Genomic DNA, 22009 nt, shown 5'->3' with positions numbered 1-22009 from the left:
TTAGGGATGGGCAAAAAACATTGCTGACTGAGCCAGCGACACCCACATTCAACATAAGTTGGAAATAATTAGCAGGGATATGGGGAAATGGACAGAAATTTGCACGAGGTAATAGAATTTGTGCCTTTGTTTTAGTTTAAAACAAAGGTACAAATTCTATTACCCCGTGCAAATTTCCGTCCTTTTCCCCATATCCCTGCATGCTATTTCTGTACAAATAACCATCCAGTGCCCTTTCAAATGCCTCAAATCACCACTCAGCCCTCTTCGCTCTAAGGAGAACAGTCCTGACTTCAATTTACCCTCAGCACTGAAATATTAGCAACCTTCCTTGAAGTAGTCAGGTGTACAGGACTCACTCAGTTCCCTCTGCATGCACTCTGTCTCTATGTGTAAATTAGGAGAAAGTGAGGACTGCAGAGCTGGATATCAGAGTTGAGAGTGTGGTGCTGGAAAAGCACAGCAGGTCAGGCAGCATCCGAGGAGCAGGAGAATCGATGTTGCGGGAATAACCCCTACATCAGGAATGACTTATGCCCGAAACATTGACTCTTCTGCTCCGCAGATGCTGCCTGACCTGCTGTGCTTTTCCAGCAACACACTCTCAACTCCACATGTAAATCCATGACTACTAACGCCCACCCACTATGGACGACTTTTGGATTCCCTTGAAAAGATCTGTGGGGGGCAGGGGGGAAGCTGTGTGCGTGTGTGTGACAGTTAGCTCAACGGCCAATGTGTGATTCAAAATAACACAAACATGAGGCAGGTTTGGCTCCAGTTCCAGTTGAAGTAGGCCCCTGTCTCCTGCCCGAGAGTCAAAGGGACAAATACCACTGACCATTGATGAAAATTGCCAAGAAAATCCCTCAGGACAAAATTGACAATGTGCCAAGGATCTGCCTTTGGGCAAAGTAGACACGACATGATTTCCACAGTAGTTGAAATCTCTTCCTCCAGCAAGTATTTTGCCTAGTTCTATTTAGAACAATACTAGTGAATCATTTTCCACAGCCTTCATGTGTCAAAAACAAATTCACGTCTTGCCTTTAGTTCTCCTGTCAATTCCCTTAAATCCGTTTCCTCTCGTCACTAACCCTCTCTGTCACTGGAAACCTTTTCCTGCCAAAACTCTTCACAATTTTGAACGCTTGGATTAAATCTCCTTTTAACCTTCCCTGCTCCAGATAAAACAATCCAGGCTTCTCACATTTCTGCATGGAATTGAAGTCCCTCATTCCTGGTCTCATTTTGGTAAATCACTCTCTCACACTTTCGAAACGCAGACAATGAAATCAAGTGCAATCAGAATTTCTGCACATACAAGGAAAGGGTTTCAGTTCAGCAGAGACACTCAGTGGGTGCCCGTTGGTCAGCGGTCAAGCACAAACTGGACTTACAGGACAGAGTCCTCCTGGCTCCAGTCATCACAACTAAACTCAAACAGTTCTTCATAAGTCCTCCGGCAATGCTATTAAATGCACCATAGACAGGAACAATTCCTGTGTAGGACGTGTCACTATCCCTCACTGGGATAAGCAAGTGGAGTCATCACAAAAGTTAAAGATTATTTTAAAGTATTTGGAATTCCCCAATTTAGCTGTCTTTCAGAACCAGGTTGACAGAAAGCATGGAGCAAGTTTCTGACTGAACAAGTTTTATTATGTTTATTCAAACTCTAACCTCCCCTAACACAGATGCACGCACACAAACACAATTAAAAAATGGGTGCCCTGGACAGAGGAGCAGACGAGGAAGACAGTTCAGTGGTCCATGACCCCAGAGTTCACTGAGATGATCTTTGGCTTGTCAGGACAGGTTGTCCTTTTATCTTCCTTCTCCAGATACTTCTTCTACTGGTTTGCAGGAGACACAGGGTGACTGATCCATATTTATCATGTCCCTGGCTTACTGGTTTAAAAAGAAACAGCTTACAGTAACTGTTATGGGGAAATAAACAGGCTTTCTTAAAACTTGAAGTGCTTTCAACTGCAGAGACAGAGGACAGCTTTGGAAGATCTGTTGACTTCTCCCAAACATTCAAATCCAGAAGTTGTTCAGCTACTTGGGAGCCAATCGCAGTTTTTATATGCAAGAGGCTTCCATCATCACAGACCAATCAGCTCCTTGTTGTCGGTGGAAACTCCATTCAGACATGTCCATAGCTCAAGCTCATCTGCAGACAGACATTCTCCACTGCTTGAACAAACGGCTGTGTCTAGTAGGAGTATCAAGTCACTTACTTTTAAAAAGGTGTGGTAATCCTTGGCTTTTAAGACCTTTTCCCATTTCAGTCCACAATCAAAAATACAGAAAAATAAAAATATACATCTTTACAACGTATTTCAGTGATATTGCTCCCTCCTTTTTGGCCCCAACGCAAGAGAATATTATTTTTATTCGGCCTACTAAGGGAGTGCAGCATTGTCAAAGGCGCTACCCTTCGGACCCCAAGGGCTAAAGGCCCCACCAATTTCCTTGGAGATTCAGGTGGATGCTGAAGATCTCACCCTTTGAAGAAATGGTTGGACTTCTCCTGTTTTCCCGGGCTACTTTTAGCCAAACTCAACCAGATTTGTTCATTAGTCTCAGTGCTGTTTGGAGGAACTTGGTCTGTTCAAAATGACTGCCATGCATCTTTTTAAAATATTATGATTGTCATTGTTCTCAAAGAGTACAGAATTAACAGAAAAGCACTTTAGAGAGGACCTGGAGACATGAAAGGCACTACACAAATGCAAGAAAACTCTTTTCGCAACCATTTTACAATGGACTCATTTCCTTGTGCCTGTTGGATCATTCCATACCACACAGAGAGGGACAGGAGGATTCCCATAACTCTGTGCAAGCTAATTCATCTTTTCTTGGTGATAAGCTCACCCAACACTTAAAGGTAAAAGGGACTAGAAAACTATGATTGATATTTTTCAAATATCCATGAGGACCAGATCACAATTACTGCTGGAACAGTCCCACGTCAAAGAGGATTGTTCTGCAGAAAGCAAGTAAGGATTCGATGGACGGAATGGCCTCCTTCTGCATTGTAATGACTCTGACACTGAACCAGATACTCCAGCTACTACAGTCAGGAGTTCACAGCATCTCCATCTCTTAGATAATGAAGTTACCAATCATGTCCCATCCTCGCCAGACTTTTAAAATAAAAACATTTATTGAGAAGGTAATGAGTCGTTTTTCGAGAATGGGTGAAAGGCAGAATGCTTTGCACTAAACCACCCAATCCAAGGAGGGAATGCAATCTTATCCATCTCACATTCTTGCCCTGACCAACTTCACCTCAGGCATGTGAAGCCAGCAACACAAGGTTCAACACGCCAAGTTGGACGATTCACTCCCCATTAAGGGGGAGTCACTGTTTTACAGGAAAAGCAGCCCATTAACAAAAGCCATTTCGTACATTGGCCAGATTATCAGTTGTCCCTAACCCCATCCTTTTCAACTGGATAAGGAGTTCAGAATACACTTTACTCATGAAAATATGGGGAGATAAGGAACTCTACAATTCAAGCCAACCTCTGTGTCACAATCAGTATACCTTTAAGAGACATGGCATCGTAGCATGTCACCCAGGGGTACAAAGGTCTCAGACTCAGACTTGCCTCTGACTGGTTGAAGCAAGATACTCTACTGGAAGCATGTTGCACTGCTGAAATTTATAGCTTAGTATTAGCCCAGATGCTCAGATGGCCTGAGCAATGTCATGGTCTAATAGAAGTTAGCTATGCTATGTATCTGTTAGATTTTTTAATACCATAATATCCACATATGGCTTGTGTTACAGGAAATAATATAAGACACTCTGTTGGTGACAAACTCACCCTAACCTAGCTCAGAAAATATTCCATCTACAACACTATACCATAAGACCATATAAAACTACAAGAAATGGGAACAGGAGTAGTCCATTCAGCCTCTCAACCCTGCGCTGTCACTCAATTGGATCATGTCTGATCCAACATTCCTCACATCCACTTTTGTATCTTTTCCCTGTAATATTTAATTTCCCCGAATGATTAAGAATCTATCGGGCCCTTATACACACACTCGGACTCTGCCCCCACAGCTCTCTGTGGCAAGGAGTTCCAAAGATCCTCACCCTGAAAATAAATTTCTCATCTGAGTCTTAAACTGGCACTCTGTACTCTGATGTCACCAATGATACCATGACCACACCTACTCCAGGGACAGTCTCCACCCCCACTCCAGTTCTACACCAGGCCCCAGGCCTCAGCCCTGCCGTGTTTTTAACCATCTCCCCAGACCTCCCCTTCACTGAGGGTGAACGATCAGTCCTCAATAAATGTCTCACCTTCATCCCACTATGATCCCAGGTCAACGAATGCCATACGTGTCGTGACATTGAACATTTCTTCTTCCGCCTCCGCACTTATTTTTTCCATCAGGACTCCCACCCACCCTCTAAGGACCGCTTCTCCTGCCACTTAGACACCTCATCCTGGTCTGTTACCTGCCCTTGACCTCTTTATCTCCAACTGCCGCTGCGACAGTGACTGTCTCAACCTGTCCACTCCAACCTCTCACCCTCATAATGCGCAGCCCTCCACTCCAACCCCAACCTCACCATCAAACCAACGGACAAGGTGGGAGGCAGAGTGGTAGTTTAACGCACTGACCTCTACACCAATGAAGCCAGGTGCCAACTCACAGACACCTCCTCCTCCTATCCCCTCGACCACAATCTCACCTCCCATCATCAAACCATCAACTCCCAGACCATCCACAACCTCATCATCTCAGGGGATCTCCCATCCAACCTCATAGTCCTGGATCCCACATTGTCCCGTTCTACTTCTTACCCAAAATTCACAAACCTGACTGTCCCGAACGACCCATCGTCTACACCTCCTCAAATCTTGACACCGGCCTGTTCCCCTTGGTTCAGGATACCCTCGCTCTCCACTTCCTCCAAGACTTTTGTTCCTCCAGCCCCCAGTGGCTCAGCTACACCATGGACATCCAATCCCTGTACACATCCATCTGCATGGCAAAGGCCTCCAAGCCTTCCGTTTCTTCCTCTCCTGCCGAACCAACCAATACTCCTCCAATGACACACACATTCGATTGGCAGAACTGGTCCTCACCCTCAATAATTTCTCCTTTGAATCCTCCCACTTCCTTCAGACCAAAGGGGTAGACATGGACACCCACATGAGCCCCAGCTATGCCTGCCTCTTCGTTTGGTATGTCCATCTTCTGCAGTTACACTGGGACTATCCCCCACCTTTTCCTCCGCTACATCAATGAGTGTATTGGCACTACCACATGTTCTCATGAGGAGGTTGAACAGTTCATCAACTTCACAAACATCTTCCACCCTGACCTCAAGTTCACCTGGACCATGTCTGATACCTCCCTCCCCTTCCTGAACCTCTCCATCTCCAGCCACCGACTCAACACGGACATCTACTTCAAACCACCGACTCCCACAGCTACCTGAACTACACCTTATCCCACCCCCTCTCCTGCAAAAACACAGTCCCTTACTCCCAATTCCTCAGCCTCTGTTGTATCTGTTCCCAGGAGGCAAAATTCCACCACAGAGCATCCCAGATGGCCTCCTATTTCAAGGACCACAATTTCCCCTCCCACATGGTAAACAATGCCCCCGAGCACATCTCCTCCACTTCCCGCACCTCCACCCTTGAGCCCCACCCCTCCAACCACAACAAGGATAGAACCCCCTACCCCAACCCCCCCCCCCATCCTCACCTTCCATCCAACTAATCTCCGGCTGTGCATCATCTCCGCCATTTCTGTCATCTGCAGGCAGATCTCACCACCAGAGATATATTTCCCTCCCCACCCCTATCAGCATTCCGCAGAGACCATTCCCTACACAGCTCCCACCAACCCACCCTCTGCTCCCGGCACCTTCCTCTGTCACAAGAGGTGTAAAAGCTGTGCCCACACCTCACTCTCACCTCCATCCTAGGCCCCAAAGGATCCTTCCATATCAGGCAGAGATATTCCTGCATATCCAATCACCTCATCTGCTGTGTCTGTTATACTCTCAATGTTGCCTCCTCTACATTGGGGAAACAGGACGCCAACTCATGGAACATTCCAGGGAACATCTCTGGGACACATGCACCAAACTACCTCTCCGCCCTGAGGCCGACCACTTCAACTCCCCCTCCCACTCTGCCAAGGACATGCAAGTCCTGGGCCGCCTCTCCCACCAAATCCAAGCCACCCAATGCCTGGAGGAGGAACGCTTCATCTTCCGCCTTGGGATCCTCCAACCACACGGGATCAATGTCTATTTCACCAGTTTCCTTACCTCCTCTCCTGCCACCTTATCTCAGATCCATCCCTCCAATTCGGCACCGCCCTCTTGAACTGTCCTAACTGTCCATCCTCCTTCCCATCTGTCCACTCCATCCTCCCCTCCAACCTATCACCATCATCCCCGATGTATCACCTTTCCAGCTACATTCCCCTCAGCCTCACCCACACCCTCCTATTTATTTCTCAGCCCCCTTCGCCTTCCCCATTCCTGTGGAAGGGCTTACGCCCAAAATGTCAATTTCCCTGCTCCTTGGATGCTGCCTGAGCAGCTGTGCTTTTCCAGCACCACACTTTTCGACTCTGACTCTGCAGCAGCTGCAGTCCTCATTTTCTCCTTCTCTGAACTCTGAGAATATACCCATGGGCATGAACTCTCCATTGAGAGGAAATGTCCCCTCAGCATATATCCTGTCAAGTCCCTTAGTCTGATAGGTCTCAACAAAAATCGCTTTTGAGTCTTCTAAATTCTAGTCAGCAGAGTTCCCCAACCTGTTTAGCCTTTACCCATAAGACAATCCCTCCATCCCATAGATCACCCGAGTTAATCTTCTCTCAGCAGCCTCCAATCAAATGACACATTTCCTTAAACCAGTGGACCAAAACTGCTCTCAGTATTCCAGCTGTGGTCTCACCAGCACTCTGTACAGTAAAACCTTCTGCATTCCACTGAGATACACAAGCATCAGACAACAAACCACCAGGACTAAGTCCAATCTAATTTAAGATTATGGACACTTCTATAAGACTGTAATGAGGCTAGCTTTAATGGGTAAATTATTTTTAATCACGTTGATCTTTGTCTGTGGCACTGACAATTTAATAACACATTTATGGTTCATTTATTACCAAGTACTTCCTCTTATCTGCTGTCAGCTCGTAACTACACAAAAAGCAGACCATCTTTGATAAACAGATTAAAACTGAGAGGACATTGTCTTGAAGCTACAATATGACAAATGCAGGCAAATAATTATTACATTTTTTTAAGACTCTATTCCTTCTTCAAGGGACTACAAGTTGGCTGCTGAATGGTCAGCTGACTTTTCAGCCTGCAACAGTAATAAAGCTTTTGAAACTTCCAAAGTGGACAATAATGGACATTCTTAAAGCAAGGCCTTTCTGTTTTATTCCACACCTGATACTCTACACTTTACACAAGACACAGGGATAAGCAGCCCCAAGCCGCCCTCATTTTAGTCTACTCCGGTAACAAAGGAGAGCTATTGAGACTGGTTCTCCATTATCAAGTGCAAAGTATCTACCTTCTATGGCGTATCAATAACTTCTTGATCGCATAAGCAATTTTCACCATTCATTAACAGTCATTCATCATGTAATCAAAACTTCTTTACGACTGTTTTGATTAAACCCTGCTTACTCTGAAGCAGTCTGCAAAAGAATAGCAGAAACAAAGCTAGATCTTCGTGTCATTTCAAGAGCCTTTAAATCTGTTAAAAACTTCCTTCAACCATTTTCACCTATAAAGAAACTTCTGGTTACAAGGACTACCAGGAGCTATCTACATAATATGCTGGAGCATCTTTATCTCAAAGGTACTATGCAAAAGCTCTGACGGCCACCATCTGAACAGACCTGAACTTCAACACAACAGTGAGAGCAAGGTCCCTACTCAATCAGGTTCTTACAGACATGTGAATGGTTAATTAGACAATTGACAATAGGTGCAGGAGTAGGCCATTCTGCCCTTTGAGCCTGCACCACCATTCAATATGATCATGGCTGATCATCGTTAATCAGTATCCTGTTCCTGCCTTATCTCCATAACCCTTGATTCCACTATCCTTGAGAGGTCTATCCAACTCTTTTCTTAAATGAATCCAGAGACTGGGTCTCCACTGCCATCTGGGGCAGAGCATTCCACACAGCCACCACTCTCTGGGTGAAGAAGTTTCTCCTCATCTCTGTTCTAAATGCTCTATCCCATATTTTTAAGCTGTGTCCTCTGGTTCGGCACTCACCCATCAGTGGAAACATGTTTGGGTTGGTTCTACTATTTTGGTAATGGATTCCTGCCTTTAAAATACATCTTTCTGACAAGTTTGTTGGATGTGTGTCATAGCCTTTCCCAGCTGAGCATGCGTAAATAAAAAAATACTATTTGTTTTAAAATCCTGCAAAGTCTGGTGCTGGTGACTTTTACACTGACTGCACACTAACCAGATTCTGAGATCACAGTTGCTGTATCCACATCGTTCCTGCTTCCACAGCCAGAATCCTTGTTTGTTTAAAACATTCAAGCAGCAGCTAAGAAATCAAACCTTGGACTAGGAATTCTACCCAATTCAATTATTCAAGCATTTAAACTCACTCAAGTAGCCATTTGGATACAGAACTGGCTCAAAGGTAGAAGACAGAGGGTGGTGGTTGTTTTTCAGACAGGAGGCCTGTGACCAGTGAAGTGCCACAAGGATCAGTGCTGGGTCTTCTACTTTTTGTCATTAACATAAATGATTTGGATGCGAGCATAAGAGGTACAGTTAGGAAGTTTGCAGATGACACCAAAATTGGAGGTGTAGTGGACAGTGAAGAGGGTTACCTCAGATTACAACAGGATCTTGACCAGATGGGCCAATGGGCTGAGAAGTGGCAGATGGAGTTTAATTCAGATAAATGCGAGGTGCTGCATTTTGGGAAAGCAAATCTTAGCAGGACTCATACACTTAATGGGAAGGTCCTAGGGAGTGTTGATGAACAAAGAGACCTTGGAGTGCAGGTTCATAGCTCCTTGAAAGTGGAGTCACAGGTAGATAGGATAGTGAAGGCGGCGTTTGGTATGCTTTCCTTTATTGGTCAGAGTATTGAGTACAGGAGTTGGGAGGTCATGTTGCGGCCGTACAGGACATTGGTTAGGCCACTGTTGGAATATTACATGCAATTCTGGTCTCCTTCCTATCGGAAAGATGTTGTGAAACTTGAAAGGGTTCAGAAAAGATTTACAAGCATGTTGCCAGGGTTGGAGGATCTGAGCTACAGGGAGAGGCTGAACAGGCTGGGGCTGTTTTCCCTGGAGCGTCGGAGGCTGAGGGGTGACCTTATAGAGGTTTACAAAATTATGAGGGGCATGGATAGGATAAATAGGCAAAGTCTTTTCTCTGGGGTTGGGGAGTCCAGAACTAGAGGGCATAGGTTTAGGGTGAGAGGGGAAAGATATAAGAGATCTAAGGGGCAACTTTTTCACGCAGAGGGTGGTACGTATATGAAATGAACTGTCAGAGGATGTGGTGGAGTCTGGTACAATTGCAACATTTAAGAGGCATTTGGATGGGTATATGAATAGGAAGGGTTTGGAGGGATACGGGCCGGATGCTGGCAGGTAGGACTAGATTGGGTTGGGACATCTGGTCAACACGGACGGGTTGGACCGAAGGGTCTGTTTCCATGCTGTACATCTCTATGACTTTAAGTATTGTAAAGCATGTTTGTCAATGACTGAAAGCATACGTGTGAATGAACTTTGTAACGACAGTTCAGTTACTCTACATCTGACAGTTTAAGGGGAACTCCTTTCACTGATCCAGCACAATGCTTTGGCAATGTATAATCTAGAAACAAAAATTTGTTTGGTGCTTGAAACTGCAACACAGACCAACAGCCTATCAGACAGCTAACAACAAGCTTAATTTTCAGTACTTAAGAGGAAAATGAAACTATAAATGATTAAACGCAGAAACCCTGACACTTCACAAACGATCCTGACAAGTTAAGGATTGTTTCTGTTTACTTTGTCCAAGTATTTTTTCAATAAAACTTCTTTAAATTTACAAGAATGGTTGCAGGAATGAGAAACTTCAGGTTATGAGGATTAGACTGAAGCAGTAGGGATTGTTCTCTCTAGAGAAAAGGTGAAGAGAAGATTTGATTGAGGTTTTCAAAATCATGAGGGGGCTGGACAAAGTCGAGGGGGAGATGCTACCTTAATTGTAAAAGGAACGGGAACCAGAAGGCCGATGTTTAAAGTGATGTGTAAATAAGGTAAAGGTGATGAGAGAAAAATAGACATTTTCACACAGCGAGCGTGGAATAACTGCCTGGGAATATGGTGGAGGCAGATTCAAGACGGCCCTGGATGGTTATCCAGATAAAAATGAAGTGGAGGGATTTGGGAAAAGGCAGGAAGAATGGCACTCGGTTGAGCAAGTTAGAAAGGCACCAAGGGATCAGATCCATGTTTTACTTCTCTTTCAGGGCACATTGGGGACTCAAGAGTTAAACATTCCACTGTCAAAAAGACTCACTGCAGTATCAACTGAAAGCCTGTTTTCTTACAATATGGACAGGTCATCTCAGTTAGGAGGGAGGTTGACTGTATCCCAGAAGAGGATCCTAGTGGATCCACACATGTGGATTCCCCTGTAGCCTCAGATAGAGGTGTTTGTCCTTCCCAGACAAGACTCATAGCTTTGGCCACAACCCTGTTAAACTGCTTCCTGCTCCCATTGTCTTACTTCCTCTCCGTCTTAGCATAGGTATGTGAATCCCCCATTTACAGCAGGCAAAACCCTTCGGTCTTAATCTCTTCGCATCAACAACATGAAGAATACGATAATCAGTTTCTGTAACCCATTCACACATTTTCACAAGACATCGACATTCACCGGGCTTTGTAAATTCATAATTACCCATTAAACCATGTACTAACAATCGATCACATGACTGATAAACCTTTTGTTTAATCTCTATAAAAAATACTGTCTTTATGTGTAGGGCAGAAATTCATGGGGAAGTATCACCACACGTAGACGCACGACTACTTTTGGGGCATTGAGAATCTCACATCAGCTGTCTGATAATAAAGCATCTGCTGTACTACTGAAACTTGTGTTGTCCAGATTTGTGGAACAAAGCATACTTCAACACGGTAACAAAATGTTTGCAGGCACAATGGGCTGAATGGCCACCTTCTGCGCTGTCACATTTGAGATTTTGAGAACTAGGGTGAGTTAGAACCTTAGTTTGAACAGCTGCTGAAACCATGAAAGCCTTTCTGACAAGACTCCATGTGGGAGACTCATGAGTAAAGTTAGATCAGATGGGATTTAAAGAGAGCTTGCCAACTGAATACAAAATTGGCTTAACAGCAGGAGACAGAGTGATGGTGGAGGGTTTTTTTTTGGACTGGAGGTCTGTGTCCACTTTTCTTCGTCATTTAGGCAGATGAGTTAGATGAGAACATATAAAGGCAGAGTTGGCAAGTTTGTGGATGACACCGTAATTAGTTAAAATCACATAACACCAGATTATCGTCCAACAGGTTTAACTGGAAGCACAAGCTTTTGAAGCGATGCTCCTTCATCACTACCACCTGATGAAGGAGCGGTGCTCTGAAAACTAGTGCTTCCAATTAAACCTGTTGGACTATAACCTGGTGTTGTGTGATTTTTAACTTTGTACACCCCAGTCCAACACCGGCATCTCCAAATCATGACCAAAATTAGTGGCATAGTGGAACAGAGTAGTTGTCTAAGATTACAAGGAGATCTTGATTGATTAGGTAAATGGGCTGAGGAGTGGTAGATGGAGTTTAATTTGGATAAATGCGAGGTATTACATTTTGGTAAAGCAAACAAGAGCAGAGCTTAGACAATTAAAACACGTTTATATAACACGTTTTCAAACGTGTTGTAGAACAGAGTGACCGGGTTGGGGGGGATGTGGGGGGTGGGTTCACGTACATAATTCTTTGAAATTTGCAGCACACGTAGACAGGGTGGTTAAAGACTGTATTTAGCTTGCTTGCCTTCATTGCACAGACCTTTGAGTATAAGAGTTGGGAAGGAATGTTGAGGTTGTACAGTATGTTGGTGACACTTCTTCTGGAGTACTGTGACAGTTCTGATCACCCTGTTATGGAAAGGATATAGAAAGGCAGGTCAGACTAGTCTATCTTGGGATTATGGTCAGCATGGATTGGTTGGATAGTTTGTTTCTGTGCTGTATGACTCTATGACTATGACACTGTACTATACTGTATTTCACACCAGGACTGACAACCCACGACTGGGAAAGTCAGTCTGACACACAAAAGGAATCAGGAGCAAAAGCAGATTAAAGCTCCAACATCCAACTAAAATGGACCTAAACAGAGTGAGGCTCTCAAACACAGAAGAATCACATTAATCTAAGTCATTGGTACATTCAGTCGCTTTCAAATGGATCGAGACTAAATGTTCTTGCTCATTTCCCTGACTGAGAAATACCGGGTGAGACAGCAGGAAATAGCAAGCTTTTGACAACGAGTTCAAAAACAAGGGGTCATAGATTCCAGCTCGGTGGATTAAAGGGGACATGAGGAAAACCATTTTTATACAGAGAGGTGGTGGGTATCTGGAATTCGCTGCCAGAGTTGCTAGTGGAGGAAGAGACCCCAACTCTTTTATACAATACCTGAACTGCACCTTATGTGCCGTGTGCAGGAAGACAGGATTAGAAAGAGCAAATAGATGTTTTTGGGTCAGCATAGACAAAATGGACCAAACAGGCCCCTTTTGTGCTTTATCATTTCAATGGCTCTAAGGTGACGAACTCTCTTTATGGTCAATAACATTCTGACAGCCTTGCATTATAACTTATTTTGCGTCATCCTTTTGATCAGATCATGTATTACCCCAAAGAACTGAACTTATAGCCGAGCCTCTAATGCAATACTGAGAGAGCACTGCACCATTACAGGTGCCATCTTCCAATGGAATATCAAATCAAATCCAGCCTCTCAAATGAACAAATAAAGGCTCCATAGCACTTGTCCACTGTTTCTAAGATGGACACTACCACTGGTGTCATGGCCAATATTAATTCTTTAACCCACATTATTATCTGGTCATCAACTCCTTGCTGTGTGCAAATTGACTATAAAACGCTTTCAGGAAGCTACATAGATGCAAGTCTTTCTTACATGATTACGATCCTAATAATAATTATTACCTTTTCACTTTTTTAACAGACCAGTCCTTATTTTTAAATTAAGGATTCCACATACTGTGCACAATATTTCTCATCTGGATGAGATTAAAGAAGTTAAAATCAGCCCAATTAAACACATTCAATCTTGTGCATGTTCTGTACTTTCATCACAACCAAGTACTCAGAAACATTCCAATGATTGAAGCCAAGTTATTATTACCTTGAGGCAGCAATATTTCAAACAGGCTCTATTCCAAAAAGTTCACTGGAAACATCTAAAATTATAGGTAATGATTCCTTTTATTTTACAATTACACAATCACCCTGCTGGCTAGAACACTTCTAAATTACACCAAAGATTGACTAGAAACATTCTGTTGACCAAGTGCCAATAAATATTTTATTTGACAAATCCGCTCAAGACCACAATCCACAACACAGAAGTCTCTGAGATCCCTCTCAATCCCAGTAATTCTGAAAATGCACAAAACATTCACCAGGAAATAATCTAACCTCCCTTCACCAGCCACTGAGTGAAAAACAGATCTGTCTTCCATTTAACACCAGCTTGCACTGCATGATGGTCCTCCTCCAGGCAACGTCGCATTATAAAGAGGATTAACATTCTGCCAGAAAGACGTTGAAGTAATTCTGAGTAATTTGACAGTCAAATTCAAGGAGTGGCAACTCTCCTCTGGCATGCCAAGATTACACTTTTGTTGTCCACGGCAAAGGCATAAAACAATCACATATGGTTAGCACTGCTGCCTCACAGCGCCAGAGACCCAGGTTCAACTCCCACCTCAGGCGACTGGCTGTGTGGAGTTTGCACATTCTCCCTGTGTCTGCATGGGTTTCCTCCGAGTGCTCCGGTTTCCTCCCACAGTTAAAAGATGTGCAGATTAGGTGAATTGGCCATGTTAAATTGACCGTAGTGTTAGGTGCAGGGGTAAATGTAGGGGAATGGGTCTGGGTGGGTGCACTTCGGCAGGTCGGTTTGGACTTGTTAGGCCGAAGGGCCTGTTTCCACACTGTAAGTAATCTAATCTAATCTAAGTATACAGCATCTTCAACAGCTACAGCATAAAACATCCCAAGATAGAGAATTATCAAACAAAATGTTGTACGAATAGACAATCGTTAGCACAGGACTTGAGTTTTGCTGAAAAACAACATTTTGTTCAATCATTTTGTCTTGCACACATCAGGACAATTCTCAAGAATACTAATTTAGGGAGAAAATCAGCATTTATACAGTATGAGAAGAGAGTGCTGATTGGTTGGAAAGTGCATTCTCATTGGCCAAGGCTTTACCATGGACCAGAGTCCACTTGTTAATTGATCAGCACTCTCCCCTCATGCAGTTTAAATGAGGTTTTCCCTTTAATTTGGTATTCTTATGATTTGTCCTGAAATGAGAGGCAAAAAACTTTAACAAAATGTGCCTTATCAGCAGTACTAAAGTACTCTAATTAGGTTAGATTACTTACAATGTGGAAACAGGCCCTTCGGCCCAACAAGTCCACACCGACTCTCTGAAGCACAACCCACCCAGACCCATTCCCCTACATTTACCCCTTCACCTAACACTACAGGCAATGTAGCATGGCCAATCCACCTGACCTGCACATGTTTGGACTGTGGGAGGAAACCGGAGCACCTGGAGGAAACCCACACAGACACGGGGAGAAGGTGCAAATTCCACAGAGTCGCCCAAGGCAGCAGTGCTAACCACTGTACCACCCCATATGAACCACCATATTAGGAGAGATCACAGAATCATAAAATCCCTAGAGTGAAAGCAGACTATTCAACCCATCAAGTCCACACCGATCCTCCGAACAGTATCCCACCCAGACCCCATGGTTAACCTACTGAGTCTGCACATCCCTCGTCGCTATGAGCAATTTAACCTGGCCAATCCACCTAACCTGCACATCTTCAGACTATGGGAGGAAACCAGAGCACCAGGAGGAACCCCATGCAGACACTAGGAGAATGTGCAAACTCCACACAGACGGTTGCCTCAGGCTGGAATCGAACCCAGGTCCCTGGTGCTGTGAGGCAGCAGTGCTAACCACTCCGCCACTGTGTCCAAAGGCTTGCTTGAAAAGAATGTCTTTACGCTAAGGGTCATAAAAATCACAGCAGAATTTCCGAAGAGTCATCAATTGTGGACTATAATTTTGACAGGAAACCTATCAAAAAGCTTTAAATGGCTGTTTAAATTAATTCCCAAACACTTCCCACTGTTGAAATTACAAACAAGTTACTGCTCAGTCCTCAACAACATACCTTCCACAAACGATGACCCACTTCTACAGAATTAGCACCTCAGGCCTACGAGGACCTGAACGGGAAGTTGCCCCTTCGACTTGTAAGCGCCATACACACCAGCCATGGCAAGGGACTGAATTCTCCCATCTCCAGGGATTGGAATTAAAATGTGACACCTTGGCGTGGGCAGTCTCCATTATTAAAAAAAGAAAATGGCCATCAACATTTCTAACGGAAACACCTCTTCCAAGTCTTCTAACTGTATCTCACCTTAACAGACTTGACAAGTATAAATTAACCGAGTACCCACTGATGTGTCAGTGAATGTGGGAGGTGGAGCTGTACGTACATTGTTCACTGTATCAACCTATTCACTCAGCAAACTGTAGCACACACTATAACAATCAAGAGTCTCTTTTCAAAAAAAAATCTATCATGAACTACAGCAAATAGATCCTCAGGCAGGATCCACAGCAACAATAAAACCAAGATAATTTCTCCAGCCAGCTGTGGTGAGTCGAAATATATTCTTTGTCACTCACAACAATACTGTCTCCGGGCACCTTTGATGGGGAAATTAACCTCTAGCTGGGAATGGTGGTACCACCACAGGCAATAGCGAATTAATTTGAAACCCTTTATTCGCCAACTGGGTGAAGAACTCAAACAGTAAAACGTTATGTAACTCATGCCTGCACTCAGCTACTGAATTAATCGAATTCCTCTGTCCTTTCCCCATAGCCTTCCAAATATTTTCCTTATAATTACAGGTTATCCAGACACTGAGGGTGTCTCAGACAGGCCTTTTCAGAATGGTTTGAAAACCTGGAAACAAATAACTTGCTTTGTCTATCCAGATCAGAGCTGTATGGATCCAGACGTGTATCAGTTATGACCGGCCTCTATCCCATGCTCCACTCAACTCTTCTGAACAGATCTCTCATATTCCATTGAATCCACACAGTGTGGAAACAGGCCATTCCACTCAACTAGAGTTGAAAAATGTCATGCTGGAAACACACAGCAGGCCAGGCAGCATCCGAGGAGCAGGAAAATCTATGTTTCGGGCATAAGCCGTTCTTCAGGAATGCCCAACGAGTCCACCCCCTCCAAAGAGCATCCCACCCAGACCCAGACCCATCCCCTTAGCCTATCCCCATAACCTCGCATTTCCCATGGTTAACGCAGCTAACTTACACACCCCTGAACACTGCAGACAATTTGGCACGGCCAATCCACCTATGTGCACATCTTTGGACTGTGGGAGGAAACCGCAACTCCCAAAGGAAACCCACACAGATATGGGGTGAATGTGCAAACTCCACACAGTCGCCCAAGGGTTGAATCGAACCTGGGTCCCTGGTGCTTTGAGACAGCAGTGCTAACCACTGAGCCAGTGTTTCACCCTTGATCCCACCAGCCCCAGGCTGACCTGAACTGATCACAGTATCCACCACCTGGCAATACCTCAGGGTGCCAGATTGGAGGGCCGGTACCTCTGTATGATCCAGAGGGAAATGTCTTCTTAAAAATAGGAGCAGAAGTCAACACGTGAGCCCACACTCTGTGGGATAACGACTGGTCTACAACGTTAGCCCATAAGAGTCATTCTTACTCCAAATTCCTTAGTATCTTTATTTAACAAATATCTATTACTCTCAGATTTCAAATTAACCGCTGTCTGTGAAAATTCTAAAATAAAAGTTTCAACGTTCCTGTGCGTGGAATTATTTCCTATTTGCACTCCAGAAAGGCCAATGTTTGACTTTGCATTCTGGACAATCCTATCAGGGAAAATCATTTTTCGTAGTCTATCTGTTCACTTTATTACCTTGAAAATAATTTGATTGAGTCATTCTTTAACCTAAATTCATTGGAATAACATTCCAGTGTGATCTCGCTTCATTGTTTAACATTTGGAGTCCAGATAACATTTTACACTCTTTCCAAGACCAATACGGTATGGTGGCAAGATCTGCTCATGACACACCAGGTAAAGTCTAAACATGGGTTTGGACAGGCAAAGCATGACTTCTACCCTTTGTATTCTAGATTTGGAGGTTATCATTCTTTGTCTTTGTCTTTGATTCTTTTTTATCTACCTGCTGTAATATTTTAATGATCTAAGTGCCCAGACTCTACCAAGGATCCCTTGTTTCTGTTTTTTCCATCATTTAGATAGAACCTGATTCAATCCCTTCCTGAACAAAGGGCAACTTGGCTCAGTTGGGCCAATGTGTTGCCATGGACCAAACAACAGGAATGGTAACAGGATTTCCACACCACCATTCTGTCGAGCTGATAAAGCGGCTCATTTACGTCTGCTAAAGCCGACACACGTTCACACTGTGAGTCTGTTTGCTGCAAACAAAAGGAATATGTTCAAGCCTTATTTCTGAAACTATTAAAAGGAGCTTGCGATGCCTATGATTCCTGCTGCTTTTCCCATGCAACCAACAGCCAGAGTTCACTCAACAACCAATCCAACCCTCCACCTCAGCACCATCTCTTGAACTGTCCTACCTATACATCTTCCTTCCCATCTATCCACTCCACCCTTCCATCACTATGATCCCCCCAACTATCACCTTCCCCCTGCCCCCTCCCTCCTATTTATTTCTCAGTCCCCTTCCCTCACCCATATTCCTGATGAAGGCCTTATGTCCGAAACGTCGATTTTCCTGCTCCTTGGATGCTACCTGACCTGTTGTGCTTTTCCAGCACCACACTTTTCAACACTGATCGCCAGCATCTGCCTTCCTCACTTTCTCCTACCAACCAATCAGCACTGTTTTCTCTTCGGAGTATAATTTGCTGAAAATGTTTGAAATCTGGTATTCTTGCGTTTATCATGATGAACGTGAAATGAAAATCTTTGACAACATGTCTCTTGATTCAACAACATTTAAGGTCTGTAACACAAAGCTTTTATGCATACACAATAACTAATAAGTTCAGCAGGGAATTCAGGAGAAAGTTCATTATCCAGACATGGTGAACTGACTACCAGAAGCAGAAAATGAGACAAATAACATACAAATCTCTCATAGAATGCACGATTTATTATAAATAGGAGAAGTTAACTAAACATGCAGGACAGAATGGAAGAATCTACAAACAGACTTAAATGGAGGGGGTAGGAGGAGGTTCATATGGAACAATAATACTGTCACGGGCCAAATGGCCTGTCCAGAAACTGGAAATACTTTCATCATTTTAAAGTTATTGTTATATCTGTTCCTGTCATCCTTTCAGGCAACACATTTCACATCCTAACATGATTTTTTTAAAATCCCCACTAGACCTTTTGCCACTCATCTTAAAACTGCACCCCTCTGATTGCCAACTGTGTCACCACTGGTTCTGACACACTTTCAAATTAAACTTTCTATAACCACAAAGGATTCTGAGGCCAGAATGCAAAGTAAATCGCACAAGGTCACAACAGCATGGCCTGCCAAATACTGATGAAGATGTAAAGGCTTTGTGGCAATAACTGCAATGAAAAGCTATTTTTGTTTTATAGTATGTGATTATATTAGCAAATGATTCAGTCCAAGAGCAAAGCCTAGAAATTACTATCCGTGACCAGGAAAATGCTTTATGTTTCTCTCATGACACGTTTTTATTCCTCTAAAATTAGGTCATTGGCATTGTACCCATGTTGGAAGAGCTGAGAATATGATTCTATAAATGTCCCAAATGAATAACAACTTCAACTTGTGAATTCACAAGTGCAGAATATAGCAAAAAGCAAGTATTATTTAGTAACAGATTACCACAGCACACATGATTCATATCTGCACTCTTCAGAGCAGTTTTTGATGGTTAGAATATCTCTGAAGCAGGAGATTTAAAAACAAAGCATTGCTCCTGCCCTGCACAATGCATCGCCAGACTGGACAGAGGGACGCAGGCTAAATATTCCACATTGTTGATGTGGTGACACTTTCAACATTAGACTGAATGGGGAGACCCAGTTTGTTGGATCCCTCACTATCTCCTCAGCCACAACCACGTCCAACACACAGATGAACAGACTATACTAAATGTGGCTGCAACACATCAATCTTTCTCCTCAATCGCTGCTGGTTTGAATTCACTGGTAAAACCAGTGCAATTTTGTTCTTGTTGTTTAAGAAGACAGGAGAGTGTGAATTTCAGTCCACAGGATTCAAAGTTCTGCAAACTCACAACTCGGCTGACCAACTTCAGGCTTGTTTGTTTTGTTACAGCTGGAGGGTTTCTCTAACCAGGAGATTTCAAACATGCATTCTGCAAATTAGGAAACTGGCCGATTTGCAGTCGGTTGTAAAAAGAGAAAGAGAGACGGATTAAATGCAACAATTAGAGAGATTATAAAGATGCACACACCTTCAGCGACCATCTCGTTAGTGTTGAGAGCTCTTGCCAGCTGTGCCTTTTCTCTGTGTCTTCTTCCCCCTCGCTCCAGCCTCATTCAGGGGAAGCCTCCCTCTCTCTCACTTCCTCGTCCAGACCTTAAAGGGGAGGTCCTCTGTTTCTGCCGATTGTAAATGCTCAGCTCTGCCAGGCTCCAGTGTGGGTGTAATGTATAGATTGCCCTTGTATGCCTGTGTCAGTCAGAAACGTGGACCTGTGCCCTCACAATCCCTTTCACAGCAGGGTCTACAGGACCCAGAGGGTGAAATATAAAAGATGCTTCCTTTTTAACCTAAAAAAAAACCCTGCAGCATCCTCATTAATTTGGCTTCTCAGTTTGTTGACAAGATTTTTTATGTTAATATCAATAGATTTGCACCAAACAATTATTATTTAACAGATCTTAACATTGACACTGCTCCCTCCTCAATAAAGGCTGCTATCCCCCTTGTCCTGTCTAGAATTGTATAAGCAAATTTCCTCCAATTAAAAACATGAAGACACATTCTCCTTCAATCTCTCATTCCAGTTTCTGTTCCCTAGTTACTAGCTCCATCCCTCTCCCTGGCAACTGTGTGACTGAACCAGGTTGTTCACAACCTGACTGTCATGTTTTATTTCAAGTTGAGCTTCCTCGTATTCAGAATAAGATTTTCACTTCCACAACATTATTGTCCCACTTTGACCTTGCCCCAGCTGATCTGCTGCTGAAGCCACCACTTGTACCTTTATTACTGGCAGACTAGATTGGATTCCCTACAGTATGGAAACAAGCCCTTCGGCCCAACAAGTCCACACCAACCCTCTAAAGAGTAACCCAGCCAGACCCATTCCCCTACATTTAGCCCTGACTAACGCACCTAACGCTATGGGCAATCTATCATGACCAATTCACCTGACCTGCACATCTTTGGATTGTGGGAGGAAACTGGAGCACCCGGAGCTGGAGAAAGTGCAATCCCCACTCAGACAGTCGCCCGAGGTTGGAATCAAATCTGGGTCCCTGGTGCTGTGAGGCAGCAGTGCTAAACACTGAGCCACCGTGCCACCCCATGGTTCAGATGATTCTGGAACATTTTTGGCTCGTCCCCCATGTGCCTGTGTACTTGCACAGTCCCACCTACTGACTCACATTGGTTCCCGTTCAAGAAATATCTTGATTTTAAATTTCTTTCAAAATCACTCTCCTCCTCCCTAACTCTAGAATCTCCTCCAACTCTATAATCCCTCCTGAATCCTTTTGGTCTGCCCAATCCTGGCAGCTTCAGCTTCTAGAATTATAATTCTTCCATCGTTGGTGCTGTGTCTTCAACTGTCTATGATCTAAACTCACAAATTCCCTCCCCCTAAATCACTTCATTTATCTTTCCCCTTTTAAGACAATTCTTAAACTCTACCTCTTTGATCATGCACCAAAGTACCTTCAACCACTTCATCTAGAAGGACAAGGGCAGAAGATGCATGGGAACACTGCCATCTTTAAGTTCCCCTCTAAGACACTCAACATCCTGACATGGAAATATATCAGGATTTTGCTGCTGGGTCAAAATCCTGGGAGTCCCTCCCTACCAGCATTGTGGGTCAACCCACAGCAAGTGGGCTACAATGGTTCAAGAAGGCAGTTCATCCCCACCTTCTCAAGGGCAAATAGGACAATAAATGCTGACCCAGCCAGTGACACCCACAACCCACAAATAAATAAATGTGCAAAGTATCTCCTTATGTGGCTCAGTATGAAATTTTATTCCATAATTCTCTAGTGAAGTCTTTGTGATGTTTTGCTCTGGTAAAAGCACAAAATAATTATGAATCGATGTTGTCCTCAGACACTCAACCCTCTCAGGAGCACGGTGTAGAGGTACATTGATGTTCAGTTTGGATTCTGCTAAGGCTACTCAGCTCCTAGCCTCATTAGAGCTACAGACCTCTAGAATACATAAAAGAGCTGAATTCCAGAGGTGAGGTGGTAGTGTCAGCCCTTGACATCAAGGCCAGATTTGACCAAATGTGGCATCAAGGGCAAAACTGGAATCAATCAATATCGGGGGGAACCTCTCCACTGGTTAGAGTCACACCTTGC

General features: G+C 43.9%; 1 protein-coding gene across 1 annotated transcript in view; it reads right to left on the bottom strand.

The window, feature by feature from the left end:
* LOC140468867 (multiple C2 and transmembrane domain-containing protein 2-like) overlaps positions 1-20153 on the bottom strand; it is a 487492-nt gene extending 467339 nt beyond the window's left edge. The window contains exon 1 of the mRNA XM_072564927.1: positions 19903-20153. The gene's annotated coding sequence lies outside the window, so the exon portion shown is untranslated. The remainder of the gene's footprint in view (positions 1-19902) is intronic.
* Between the last annotated feature and the right edge of the window lie 1856 nt (positions 20154-22009).

The sequence above is a fragment of the Chiloscyllium punctatum genome, chromosome 48 (assembly GCF_047496795.1).
Source record: "Chiloscyllium punctatum isolate Juve2018m chromosome 48, sChiPun1.3, whole genome shotgun sequence".
NCBI lineage: Eukaryota > Metazoa > Chordata > Chondrichthyes > Orectolobiformes > Hemiscylliidae > Chiloscyllium > Chiloscyllium punctatum.
Note: the sequence above shows the minus strand (reverse complement) of the source record. Positions and strands in the feature narration are given on the sequence as shown.